Source organism: Schistocerca americana, chromosome 8 (assembly GCF_021461395.2).
Source record: "Schistocerca americana isolate TAMUIC-IGC-003095 chromosome 8, iqSchAmer2.1, whole genome shotgun sequence".
In the NCBI taxonomy this organism is placed as follows: domain Eukaryota; kingdom Metazoa; phylum Arthropoda; class Insecta; order Orthoptera; family Acrididae; genus Schistocerca; species Schistocerca americana.
The window spans coordinates 52944820-52959697 of NC_060126.1; the positions used below are offsets into that span (position 1 = coordinate 52944820).

At 44.2% G+C, this 14878-nt stretch overlaps 1 pseudogene; it reads left to right on the top strand.

Annotated features, from left to right (window-relative positions):
* Nucleotides 1–8630: 8630 nt before the first annotated feature.
* LOC124546344 lies at nt 8631–8748 on the top strand (annotated as a pseudogene).
* Nucleotides 8749–14878: the final 6130 nt, after the last annotated feature.

The following is a 14878-nucleotide window of genomic DNA, read 5'->3' on the forward strand; positions in this document are numbered from 1 at the left end:
GTTTTAGATGGGTTTAGTTTTAGACTTATGTCCTGTGCCCATTTTGACAGTGCATCGAGGTCAGTATTGAAATTTTCAATAGCTTTCTTGAGATTGCTTGGTTTTGCACTTAGATACAACTGAAGGTCATCAGCATACATATGGTATTTGCAATAGCTCAGAACCGATGACACATCATTGACATACAGAAAGAAGAGTATAGGACCTAACACTGAGCCTTGGGGAACGCCTGACACTACCTGCCGCCATTGTGATTTTATATTGGAACTAAGAAATGGTTCATACGCAGTCTGACAATATATCAAAAAACATATGCAAGTGTAGTTAATGTTTACTTCGCGGAAGGGATAAAATTGAGAGCATAATCGAATATTTAAGTGAATTTTACGATCACTTCTATTTCCGACGAGTTCATAATCTGATACGAAGGACGTGTAAACGATTCACCTTGCAGATGAATCACGTGCAACTCGCATACGTCGCACCGTCTTATAACCTAATACCTTCATATCAAAAAAAAAAAAAGACTGAATTATAAAAATCCAAAGAATCACGTCGGACATGATATGACGAACAACCAGCAGTCTTGGGTTCTCCACGCCTTCGCTTACTTACCATCTAACCTGTAAAGCGTGCAGAGTTTACCAAAAGCTTCCTACTGATTGCAGTATTTACAAAGATCATACTGACTGCATTTGTGCCTCAGTTTGACCGGCACTGCTGCTGAAGGCAGAGTACGTACACAGGTCCACACCTTAAGTTAAAAGCAAGTTGCAAAATAAACACGGTACCATTTAAATAATATAGTCCTTAAACATGAATTCGTCAGTACCACGGTAATGCGAATAAATCATAGAAGTTTCACTTCAATTCGTATTTATTTCAGCTCAAACCGTATTGATTGATACAAGCAAGAACACAACCATCCATACGCGAATCACGTTGCATACTGACTCATCACATGCGAAATAATTCTAGATGCATTATGGAATGGTAGAAACATGTAAATAAACTATAGTGTGGTGAATTCAGCAAGTCTACCATTCAGACGGCTTAATGAAAATCCGATTTTGTACCGTGTGCATCGAAAGCCAACCATTTCACTTACCATCGAACGTTATGTTTGAACAGAAGTAGAAGTACGTTAAAGGCCTGTAAGAGGTATGGTGTTTTGCATTTTCATTATAGAAGTCGATGCGGTTATTGACGTACGACTGTGTAACCAAAAATTAATAAAGAAAAATAGACGCTGAACTGGTATCAAAGGCGATCAAACTATGACACGTTACACTCGGATGAAAGAAATCAATAATAGGGCAAAAGTTCAAGAGCTTCAGATAAGATTATTCATGTAACTGCAGAATTGTCTGAGAGCTGACATGATCTTTACTAATGAAGACATGTTCGTTCATTACTGGAATATTTTCTTCCGTAATAATGCAGTAGAAAATAATAAGTATTATAAAAATTTTAGAGTGTTTAGCGCCACGTTATACGTTATGTGGGTAGCAAAAACAGGCTCACGTGCCTGCATTTAATAAGGTTTAAAGTGAAAGCATTATTTATATTTACCTCTTCATTTGTGTCGCCATATTGTCTATAGTTGTTTTACAATTCCATTTTAGCAGATGACACGCTCTCATCCGAGCGCGTTCTCGAGTATATTAGTGTCAGTGACATGACGTCAGTCATTTGAAGCTATTTTTGGGGACAAACGACCCCCCCCCCCCCTTGTATAGTGGATTCCTAAGTTTTCCTTCTGTTTTTTAGTTTCCCCACTTTTTTGAGTTTCGCTCCCATTGCTGCTGATTTCCAATTTTTTTTTTTTACTTTTTTCTAAGCCACAGACCGGGCGCTAATGACCGTAGCAGTTTTGCACCCTAAAACCACAACAACAAAAATTCCTGAGGGTATTTTTTTCCGTCGTTACAACTACAAGAAAAGTACAAGAAAATGTGTGTTTTCCTCACCAGACACATTAAGTTTTATTGCGGTAAAGCATCGTCAGTGATCTGTAATTAAAGGTATGTACAGTTTTCTTGCAGATGTAACGACGGAACGAAAGTACCCTCAGGAATTTACGTTTGTTCTCTTGGACGGCGATAAGTCTTGTTTTGGTCCTTGTGCCTTTTCCAGACAATGTACTCAGCGTTTCAGTACAAACAGCATACAGATTCTAAACGAAACCACAGTGACATACAAACTCTCAGCGCTTTGTCTCATGTTAGATGCAGCCTGTGCGCTTTACCTGTAACATTATTAGGGTATCTACAATTCCCCGAACAAAAATATTTCATGTAAAGCACGTCTGATGCTACAACTGGCTTTAGGAATATTGTAAAGCGTTTGTACTCTACAGCCGTTGTGTACTATGGATGTGCTGGTCAAAATGGTTCAAATGGCTCTGAGCACTATGGGACTTAACAGCTATGGTCATCAGTCCCATAGAACTTAGAACTACTTAAACCTAACTAACCTAAGGACAGCACACAACACCCAGCCATCACGAGGCAATGAGCTTAGAGTGACCAACAAGTACCGCTCGGGTTTTAGATGGGTTTAGTTTTAGACTTATGTCCTGTGCCCATTTTGACAGTGCATCGAGGTCAGTATTGAAATTTTCAATAGCTTTCTTGAGATTGCTTGGTTTTGCACTTAGATACAACTGAAGGTCATCAGCATACATATGGTATTTGCAATAGGTCAGAACCGATGACACATCATTGACATACAGAAAGAAGAGTATAGGACCTAACACTGAGCCTTGGGGAACGCCTGACACTACCTGCCGCCATTGTGATTTTATATGGGAACTAAGAAATGATTTATACGCAGTCTGACAATATATCAAAAAACATATGCAAATGTAGTTAATGCTTACTTCGCGGAAGGGATAAAATTGAGAGCATAATCGAATATTTAAGTGAATTTTACGGTCACTTCTATTTCCGACGAGTTCATAATCTGATACGAAGGACGTGTAAACGATTCACCTTGCAGATGAATCACGTGCAACTCGCATACGTCGCACCGTCTTATAACCTAATACCTTCATATATAAAAAAAAAAAAAAAAAAAAAAAAAAAAAAAAAGACTGAATTATAAAAATCCAAAGAATCACGTCGGACATGATATGACGAACAACCAGCAGTCTTGGGTTCTCCACGCCGTCGCTTACTTACCATCTAACCTGTAAAGCGTGCAGAGTTTACCAAAAGCTTCCTACTGATTGCAGTATTTACAAAGATCATACTGACTGCATTTGTGCCTCAGTTTGACCGGCACTGCTGCTGAAGACAGAGTACGTACACAGGTCCACACCTCAAGTTAAAAGCAAGTTGCAAAATAAACACGGTACCATTTAAATAATATAGTCCTTAAACATGAATTCGTCAGTACCACGGTAATGCGAATAAATCATAGCAGTTTCACTTCAATTGGTAATTATTTCAGCTCAAACCGTATTGATTGATACAAGCAAGAATACAACCATCCATACGCGAATCACGTTGCATACTGACTCATCATATGAGAAATAATTCTAGATGCATTATGGAATGGTAGAAACATGTAAATAAACTATAGTGTGATGAATTCAGCAAGTCTACCATTCAGACGGCTTAATGAAAATCCGATTTTGTACCGTGTGCATCGAAAGCTAACCATTTCACTTACCATCGAACGTTATGTTTGAACAGAAGTAGAAGCACGTTAAAGGCCTGTAAGAGGTATGGTGTTTTGCATTTTCATTATAGAAGTCGATGCGGTTATTGACGTACGACTGTGTAACCAAAAATTAATAAAGAAAAATAGACGCTGAACTGGTATCAAAGGCGATCAAACTATGACACGTTACACTCGGATGAAAGAAATCAATAATAGGGCAAAAGTTCAAGAGCTTCAGATAAGATTATTCATGTAACTGCAGAATTGTCTGAGAGCTGACATGATCTTTACTAATGAAGACATGTTCGTTCATTACTGGAATATTTTCTTCCGTAATAATGCAGTAGAAAATAATAAGTATTATAAAAATTTTAGAGTGTTTAGTGCCACGTTATACGTTATGTGGGTAGCAAAAACAGGCTCACGTGCCTGCATTTAATAAGGTTTAAAGTGAAAGCATTATTTATATTTACCTCTTCATTTGTGTCGCCATATTGGCTATAGTTGTTTTACAATTCCATTTTAGCAGATGACACGCTCTCATCCGAGCGCGTTCTCGAGTATAATAGTGTCAGTGACATGACGTCAGTCATTTGAAGCTATTTTTGGGGACAAACGACCCCCCCCCCCCCCCCCTTGTATAGTGGATTCCTAAGTTTTCCTTCTGTTTTTTAGTTTCCCCACTTCTTTGAGTTTCGCTCCCATTGATGCTGATTTCCAATTTTTTTTTTACTTTTTTCTAAGCCACAGACCGGGCGCTAATGACCGTAGCAGTTTTGCACCCTAAAACCACAACAACAAAAATTCCTGAGGGTATTTTTTTCCGTCGTTACAACTACAAGAAAAGTACAAGAAAATGTGTGTTTTTCTCACCAGACACATTAAGTTTTATTGCGGTAAAGCATCGTCAGTGATCTGTAATTAAAGGTATTTACAGTTTTCTTGCAGATGTAACGACGGAACGAAAGTACCCTCAGGAATTTACGTTTGTTCTCTTGGACGGCGATAAGTCTTGTTTTGGTCCTTGTGCCTTTTCCGGACAATGCACTCAGCGTTTCAGTACAAACAGCATACAGATTCTAAACGAAACCACAGTGACATACAAACTCTCACCGCTTTGTCTCATGTTAGATGCAGCCTAGGATATGTGCGCTTTACCTGTAACATTATTAGAGTATCTACAATTCCGCGAACAAAAATATTTCATGTAAAGCACGTCTGATGCTACAACTGGCTTTAGGAATATTGTAAAGCGTTTGTACTCTACAGCCGTTGTGTACTATGGATGTGCTGTTCAAATGGTTCAAATGGCTCTGAGCACTATGGGACTTAACAGCTATGGTCATCAGTCCCCTAGAACTTAGAACTACTTAAACCTAACTAACCTAAGGACATTACACAACACCCAGTCATCACGAGGCAGAGAAAATCCCTGACCCCGCCGGGAATCGAACACGGGAAGCCGGGCGCGGGAAGCGAGAACGCTACCGCACGACCACGAGCTGCGGACATGGGCTGTTCACACTTAAACACTTCATGCAAAGTCCTGAAAAGGTATAAAATCCATAACAAGACAAAACGTCGTCCAGCGGAGCGTATAAACCTGCGTTCAATACTCAAGTATTGTTGTGCACTGCAGGAGGTGTTCGCTGATGACAAATACGGGACTGTAATTGAGGAGGTCAGCCACTTGAAGAAGGGGCGTGATAACGAGAAACCGGTTATGGGATTAATTTAAGCCATATAAAAAATATTTGTGGCTGCTTCAGTTCTTCGCCAATGTTCCTCATCAGCTGAGGCGCTCGAAGCCATCCAGCGCCCTTGAAATTACACCGAGTGCGCCGCGACGGACGAGAAAAGCCGGCGGCCGGCGAGATTCCTTACTTGCGGCGTTATCGCTGATGCAGCGGCAGCTAATCTTCAGACGGCGTGGCGCAGTTCGTCAGAAACGAAACGATGGAAAGAGGAAAGGTTCGCCAGTAACGCCCGATAACATTGCGAAAAAGTTTACCCTGACGGCTGGGAACGACAAACAGCACTTAAATTTAGACAACATTCTCTATGGAGTGCAGCGATCTGGTGCTACATTTAGATTAAAATCAACAGTCAACATCGCAATAGTATTTCTTTATTTACTGGTTTCGGCTTATGATAAAGCCATCTTCAGAATGTTTTGGCTTCCTGTGGCTGGTGCTGGCGGCTCCTCGGTTTTCCCGTGATACCACGATTATGCACTGAGGGGGCCGAACAAATTCCGAAGATGGCTTTAAAATAAGCCGAAACAGGTAAACAGAAAAATATTATTGCGATATCGACTGTTGATTTCAACCTAAACGGCACATACACTGATGGCACGTAGAATAACGGAAAAAAGTCATAACACCAAGAAGGAATTGTGCGACACACACAAAAGTTGGTGCGCGTCTTTCTACAACTCGAAAATGGTGTGTGTTCAAATATCGCACCAGTCATATACACTACCGATACTGGCCATTAAAATTGCTACACCACGAAGATGACGTGCTACAGACGCGAAATTTAACCGACAAGAAGAAGACGCTGTGATACGCAATGATTAGCTTTTCAGAGCATTCACACAAAGTTGGCGCCGGTGGCGACACCTACAACGTGCTGACATCAGGAAACTTTCCAACCGATTTCTCATACACAAACAGCAGTTGACCGGCGTTACCTGGTGAAACGTTGTTGTGATGCCTCGTGTAAGGAGGAGAAATGCGCACCATCAAGTTTCCGACTACATTCCGGTTTATCGTATCGCGACATTGCTGCTCGCGTTGGTCGAGATCCAATGACTGTTAGCATAATATGAAATCGGTGGGTTCAGGAGGGTAATACGGAACGCCGTGCTGGATCCCAACGGCCTCGTATCACTAGCAGTCGAGATGACAGGCATCTTATCCGCATGGCTGTAACGGATCGTGCAGCCACGTCTCGATCCTTGAGTCAGCAGATGGGGACGTTTGCAAAACAACAACCACCTGCACGAACATCTCGACGACGTTTGCAGCAGCATGGAGTATCAGGTCTGAGACCGTGGCTGCGGTTACCCTTGACGCTGCGTCATAGACAGGAGCGCCTGCGATGGTGTACTCGACGACGAACCTGGGTGCACGAATGGCAAAACGTCATTTTTTCGGATGAATCCAGGTTCTGTTTACAGCCTCATGATGGTCGCATCCGTGTTTGGCGACATCGTGGTGAACGCGCATTGGAAGCATGTATTCGTCATCGCCATACTGGCGTATCACCGGACGTGATGGTATCGGGTGCCATTGGTTACACGTCTCGGTCACCTCTTGTTCGCACTGACGACACTTTGAACAGTGGACGTTACATTTCAGATGTGTTACGACCCGAGGCTCTACCCTTCATTCGATCCCTGCGAAACCCTACATTTCAACGAGATAATGCACGACCGCATGTTGCAGGTCCTGTACGGGCCTTTCTGGATACAGAAAATGTTCGACTGCTGCCCTGGCCAGCACATTCTCCAGATCTCTCACCAATTGAGAACGTCTGGTCAATGGTGGCCGAGCAACTGGCTCGTCACAATACGCCACTCACTGCTCTTGATGAACTGTAGTATCGTGTAGAAGCTGCATGGGCAGCTGTACCTGTACACGCCATCCAAGCTCTGTTTGACTCAATGCCCAGGCGTATCAAGACCGTTATTACGGCCAGAGGTGGTTGTTCTGGGTACTGATTTCTCAGGATCTATGCACCCAAATTGCGTGAAAATGTAATGACATGTCAGTTCTAGTATAATATATCTGTCCAATGAATACCTTTTTATCATCTGCATTTCTTCTTGGTGTAGCAATTTTAATGGCCAGTAGTGTAATAGTGGCAATAGTAGTGCCACAACGAGGATGGAAATTAGATTTCTTTAAATAGAGGCTGTATATGTCATGAGCATTAGTTACCTTTGAGATTGGACGTGATGAGTTGTTAGTCAAGAACGCCTTTACGGCGAGAAGTACTCCATTATCAAATCTACATTTCGTTTCAAGGAGGTCGAGTAATAGGGTACGGGAAGCTGGAGGTTCCTTGTGCGATACTGCAGAAAGACTTGGCGCAACGTAGCCACTGTACATGGCTGCTTGTAGCGGTGGTCACGGGAAAGTACGGACGCAAGAAGACCGGGCTCCGGACACCCACGTGGCACTACACGGAGGGAGGACCATCGTGTTCGGCGTCTGGCTCTGGCGAATCGTATTGCATCTGCAGCAGCAAATCTGAGCAGCAGTTGCCATTACAGTGACACAACGAACAGTTACAAATAGGTTACTTCAGCCATCCTGTCTGCCTATTAGACACATGGACCTGCACTGGAGTTATGGTCTGGGGTGCGATTTCGTATGGGAGTGGTTATTACACTCACCCTTACTACAAAACTGTACGTTAATCTGGTGATTCGACCTGTTGTGCTGCCATTCATGAACATCATCCCAGGTGATGTTTTCCAGCAGGATAACGCTCGCCGACATGCTGCTGTTGTAACCCAACAGAGCGTGGACATCTTGCCTTGGCCTCCTCGATCACCAGATCGGTCTCCAGTTGACCACATATCGGTCATCACCGGACGACAACTCCAGCGTCACCCACAAACAGCACTAACCTTCCCTGTGTTGACCAAGTGCAACAGTAATGGAACTCCATCGCACAAACTGAGATTCACACCACCATTTCACATCTGCAACGGCTTACATGTTACCTAGACGAATGTATTCCCGAAATTTTTGATGTTCCGATTTTTTTCCGTCAGTAAACATGTAGGAGGTTTACAAATCGAAGTGAACTTGCGCAAAGTATAAGGGAGTAGTGGTTACACTGTTAAAAGGGAGAAACCCGGAGACTACACGGCAATTACACTTTAGCAATTTTTGATATTATTCATACGTGAAGTTCAGGACCCAAATTTCTGTTAGTCTTAGCAGTTCAACGGCAACGACCTTGCCGCAGTGGATACACCGGTTCCCGTGAGATCACCGAAGTTAAGCGCTGTCGGGCGCGGTCGGCACTTGAATGGGTGACCATCCAGGCAGCCATGCGCTGTTGCACTCAGCCTCGTGACGCCAGTTGAGGAGCTACTCGAACGAATAGTAGCGGCTTCGGTCAAGAATACCATTATAACGACAGGGAGAGCAGTGTGCTGACCCCACGCCCCTCCTATCCGCATCCTCCAATGAGGATGACACGGCGGTCGGATGGTCCCGGTAGTATTCCCATGGCCTGACGACGGAGTGCAATTAGCAGTTCAACGCAACTCTCAAAAGCTATCGAGAAAATAGACTGTGAAGTTCTCCGAACGTCTTTAATACCTTAAGGTAAGTTCTTTTCTTGATGGTCAGAGTGACTCTACCAGAAAACTCGCCTGCCGCATACTGGTTCTTGCTTCGGTTCTTGGCTGATGCAAATTTCTAAACAGAGATGCACTTTCTACTGGCATTTCCACCAAGAGCAAAATACATAAAGATGGAAAAAGTCTGAGAGACTCAAGGCAGAGAATTTCTGTTTGGAGTCTTGTTTCGTTCACTATTTTTACGTAATTTTTTCGTTTAGTCTGAATATGTACGTCATTTAAACATGAAATTGAGCAAATTTGTGGTATTTAACACGTATGTGTCATTTTTAAGAAAAATTCTAGTCTCATTTTTAATTACACGTCACACACCAAAATCCAGTTAGATTGTAAATATAAATTCTTAATTACTAATCTTTAATAAAAAATCGTTAATAATGATTGCTTAAATGAAACGACATGACAAATTAAGTTATTTCCTGCATTGCGTATTTTACGCTTCATAGAAGTGATCACTCTGTTTAAAATTTTGCCACAGCCTGGAATGGAACGCAGTACCCCTATTTGGCTGGGGACCATTCTGCCACACTGCCATCCTGCCTGTCAACGGAATGGAGCATACTTTAGGGTATTAAAGATGGCCGGAAAATGTAAGACTCGATTTCTCGAGAATTTTTGAGAACACGTTGTACTGCTTTGATGGAGTCATATTTGAGTTTTCGACCTGGCGTAGCATAAACGTAAACAAACACAAGAATTCGACTGCCGCGTGGCCTCCTTGTGAAAGACGTGGCTGCTCAACGCCTCTAGCTTTGTTTCATATAGAGCCCCAGACATGTATTGTTGCGCCCCGGAACAGTATCCCAGGAGAACACTAAAGACTTATTAAAGTTCTTCACTGGCGACGCCAGAAACCAGACCGCCTTGATCACTGTCAGACTGCCGAGTATGGCATATGGTGGAGAGGGGGGAAGAGGGTGGGGTGCTGAGCAGGTCGAGGTGAACGAGGAGGCGATTACGACACGCGGAATCGGGCGACTGCCCAAGTCCGTGAACGAAGCTCAATGACATCATGGCAACAGAAAGATGCTGTCCTACTGGTGACCGAGCAGAACGTCACGAGAAGCTGCAGATACAGCGCAACATTAAATATTCAGCCACTTACGCAGTTGAAAACAGTCAGAAGGACGACGTTACGAAAGTCTGAAGCCACGACAAGTGTTGACCAAACGGTAAAACTAGAACACATGACGTCATTGCTGCCCACACCACACCACAGCGCGCATGGGTCACCACCATAAATACTGCGGCTCTCTTAAGCAATGATCTGAGCTGCGGCTGTCCTTTGGAGGGAGAGACTATGTAATTCGACCCTCTGCGGGCATGGTCGTCTGCGATCATCTACAGAGCTGCAAGTCTCGCTGGAGAGGCTTTGCAGCTGCACGCTGCAGTGGCAGCTTCCAGGTCGTCACTGACAGGGTGCAGAGACCGCCACCTACCCGTTCGTCTGCTGGAGGCGTGAGCAGAAGGGCCAGGAAGCTGTTCGCCATCCGCCATCGTGAAGAGGAGCCAGTCTTGCTGCTCGCACCACTCCTACGGCTATCACCGATGCTGCCGCCCTCTTATCTTCTAATTGGAGGCCGCAGGTCGAACTCTGCATGACAAAAGGTACTGCAGGCTGGGCTGGAGGGCTAGTCCCCTGAGCGCACGTCCACTGCGCAGCGGTTCTGCCAGGTGGCCACGTGCCTACAGAAGGCAATCTCAATTTGTGAACACTAAATATGTCACTGTGGGTAATATTTCCTTGGCGCTCTCGAGAGTTTACAGATCCTCATCATTGCACCCTGCTCGTCACAATCCTGACGACTGCAGGGGTACTGGACCAGACTCCTGTATCTTCTATCAGCAAGTAGTTGCCACCAGTGCCGACATCTACCCGCTTGGTGCCACAGCCATACATCTACAGCATCAGCAGCTGACGATTTCTGCGCAGCTGCAACGTATGGCCAATGGCTAAGGTTCGCAGATCGATACAATGCGGTACGGTGAGTGATGTGTATTTGTTCTCCTTTTAGCGTCTTTTGCAGTGACCATGTTGAACCATAGCGACCCTAAAGTACGTTAAAAGTGTCGTTTATTAGGGTGCATGAACCTCCGGATTTGTCTTTGCTCCGTGGATGCAGCTAGTGACATTCCCGTGTTGTAATTTGTCCAGGCATGTTTTGCCATATGATCAGGCTGTGTCCGCTACATGTAGCACGTGCAGAAGATTTTCTCACGAGGCACAATAGTGCACAGATTCCCTTGGGCTATGATGCGGCACAGTGATTAAGCGCACCTTTGATCTTATTTGGGTATTGGATGCACTGTTTCCTTATTTTCCTTGTATAATGACAGATGGAGGTTGCACAAATGCCTGACACATCTACATCTACATGATTACTCTGAAATTCATAATTACGCGTCTGGCAGTGGGTTCATTGAACCAACTTCGAGCTACTTCTCTACCGTTCCGCTCTAGAACACCGAGATAGGAAAACGAACATTTAATGTTGTTATGATGCTCATTCCTCCCTATGAACGAGGGCACCAAGAAAATATTTTCTCACTCTGAGCATAAAGTAGGTGATTACAGTTTCATGAGAAGACCCTGCTGCAATGAAAAACACCTTTGTTTTCATGATTGCCATTCCAATTCACGTATCATATCCATGGCGCTCTCTCCCCAATTGCACGATAGTACAAAACGAGTTACCCACCTTTGAACTTCCTAGATGTCTTCCCCGTCATTCCTATCCCATGCGGATCCCACGCCGCACAGCAATACTCCAGAAAATGACATACAAGCGTAGTATAGGCAGTCTTTTTAGTAGACCTGTTGCGCTTTCTAAGTGTTCTTCAACAAATCGTAGTCCTTGTATTGCTTTACCCACAACATTATTTATATGATTGTTCCAACTTAAGTTATTCGTAATTCTAAGTATTTTGTAGAATTTAGAGCCTTTAGATTTGAGTTATTTATCGTGTAACCGAAATTTTGCGGCTTCCTCGTGATACTCATGTGGATGACTTCATATTTTTCATTATTTACAGTCAATTGTCACTTTTCGCACCATACAGATATCTTGTCTAACTCGTTTCACAATATGTTTTGATCCTCTGATGACTTTCGATGATAGTAAACGACAGCGTCATCTGCAAACAATCTGTGATTGTTGCTCAGATTGTCTCCTAAATCGTTTATGTAGATTAGGAGTAGCAGAGAGCATATAACACTTCCCGGGGGAACGCTAGACGTCACTTCTGTTTTACTCGATGATTTTCCGTCAGTTACTGCGAACTGTTACCTTTCTAACAGGAAATCACGAATCCATAGGCATGCAGTTTCATTACAAGTTCCTTTTGAGGCACAGTGTCAAACGCCTTCCGGAAATCTAAAAATATTGACTCAATTTCACATCCCCTGACAATAGCATTCATTACTTCATGAGAACAAAGAGCTATTTGTGTTTCCCAAGAATGATGTTTTCTGAATCCGTGTCGGCTGTTACTCAGTAAAGCGTTTTCTACGAGGTAATTCATAACGTTCGAACACAGTATATGTTACAAAATCCTACCACAAACCGATATTACCGATTTAGCGGATTTCTCTTATTCCCATTCTTGGGTATTGGTATGACTTGTAAAACTTTCAAGTCTTTAGGTACGGATGTTTCTACGAACGGTCGGTTGTATATGATTGCTAAATATGGAGCTATTGCATCAGCATACTCTGAGAGGAACCTAACTGGTACACAATCAGTACTGGAGGCCTCGCCTTTATTAAGCGATTTAAGCTGCTCGTGTTGGCAGTTGTTCTTGGTTCGAATTCTGGACTATTTACTTCGTATTGTTTGGTGAAGGAATTTCGGAAAACCGTGTTTAGTAACTCTGCCTTAGGGGCACTGTCATCGGTAACGTCACTATTGTCATCGCGCATTGAAGGTTTTAACAGTAATTCCCCTGAGAAACTTCACATACGACCAGAATCTTTTTCGGTTTTCTGCCAGATTTCGAGACAGTTTCGTTGTGGAAAGAATTAAAGGCATCTCACACTAAAGTTCACGCAACATTTCGAACTTCTATAAAACTTCGCCAACCTTGAGGGTTTTGCGCTCTTTTAGATTGCCTCTTTTTTTTCTGCAACAGTCTTCTGAGCTGTTTAGTGTACAATGGGAGATCAGTATCATCTACGGATCGTATTGTCCGTAGTTCAACTATGCCTAGACGGTCAACAACGCGGTTCGATCGTGTCCGCATTGTTACTTTGTGTCAGGAATGGCTCTCAACAAGGGGAGTATCCAGGCGTCTCCGAGTGAACCAAAGCGATGTTGTTCGGACATGGAGAAGATACAGAGAGACAGGAACTCTCGATGACATGCCTCTCTCAGGCCGCCTAAGGGCTACTGCAGTGGATGGCCGCTACCGACGGATTATGGCTCGGAGGAACCCCGATAACAACGCCACCATGTGGAATAATGATTTTCGTGCAGCCACAGGACGTCGTGTTACGACACAAACTTTGCGCACCTAGGCTGCATGATGCACAGCTTCACTCCCGACGCCAATGGCGAGGTCCATCTTTGCAACCACGACACCATGCAGTGCGGCACAGATGGGTCCAACAACATGCCGAATGGACCGCTCAGGATTGGCATCACGTTCTCTTCACCGATGAGCGTCGCATATGCCTTCAACCAGCCAATCATCGAGTACGTGTTTGGAGGCAACCTGGTCAAGCTGAACGCCTTAGACACACTGTCCGGCGAGTGCAGCAAGGTGGTGGTCCCCTGCTTTTTTGGGGTGACATTATGTGGGGCCGACGTACGCCGTTGATGGCCATGGCGCCGTAACGACTGCACGATAAGCGAATGACATTCGTCGACCGATAGTGCAACCATATCGGCAGCATATTGGCGAGGCATTCGTCTTTATGGACGACAGTTCGCGCCCCCCATCGTGCACATCTTGTGAATGACTTCCTTCAGGATAACAACATCGCTCGACAAGAGTGTCCAGCATGTTCTACAGACATGAACCCTATCGAACATGCCTGGGACAGACTGAAAAGCGCTGTTCATGGACGACGTGAGCCACCAACCACTCTGAGGGATCTACGCCGTTGTGCCTTGATGAACTTGTGGACAGTATGCCACGACGAATACAGGCATGCATCAATGCAAGAGGACGTGCTACTGGGTATTAGAGGTACCGGTGTGGACAGCAATTTGGACCACCACCTCCGTAGGTCTCACTGTGTGGAGGTACAACAAGCAATGTCTGTTTTTTATGAGGAATAAAAAGGGCGGACATGATGTTTATGTTGATCTGTATTCCAATTTTCTGTACAGGTTCCGGAGCTCTCGGAACCGAGGTGATGCAAAACTTTTTTTGATGTGTGTATATTCAGACTGGAAGGAGAGGAGACTGCCTCTTAGGAAGGTCTCAAGCGAATTTTGATCTCATTTTTTTAAATAGATGTATTCTGCGTTTATTTTTGTTGGGTTTCAATGATACAGTACTCAGTCTCGCTACAACCAACTTGTGGTCATTAGTTCCTATATCGGTCATGATGCACCCTATTTGCTCAGGATTAGCCGGCCGGAGTGGCCGAGCGGTTCTAGGGGCTTCAGCTTGGAACCGCGCGACCGCTACGGTCGCAGGTTCGAATCCTGCCTCGGGCATGGATGTGTGTGATGCCCTTAGGTTAGTTAGGTTTAAGTAGTTCTAAGTTGTAGGGGACTGATGACCTCAGATGTTAACATCGAACCTGCAACCGCAGCAGCAGCGCGGTTCCGCACTGAAGCGCCTAGAACTGCTCGGCCACAGCGGCCGGCAAGCATAACCTCT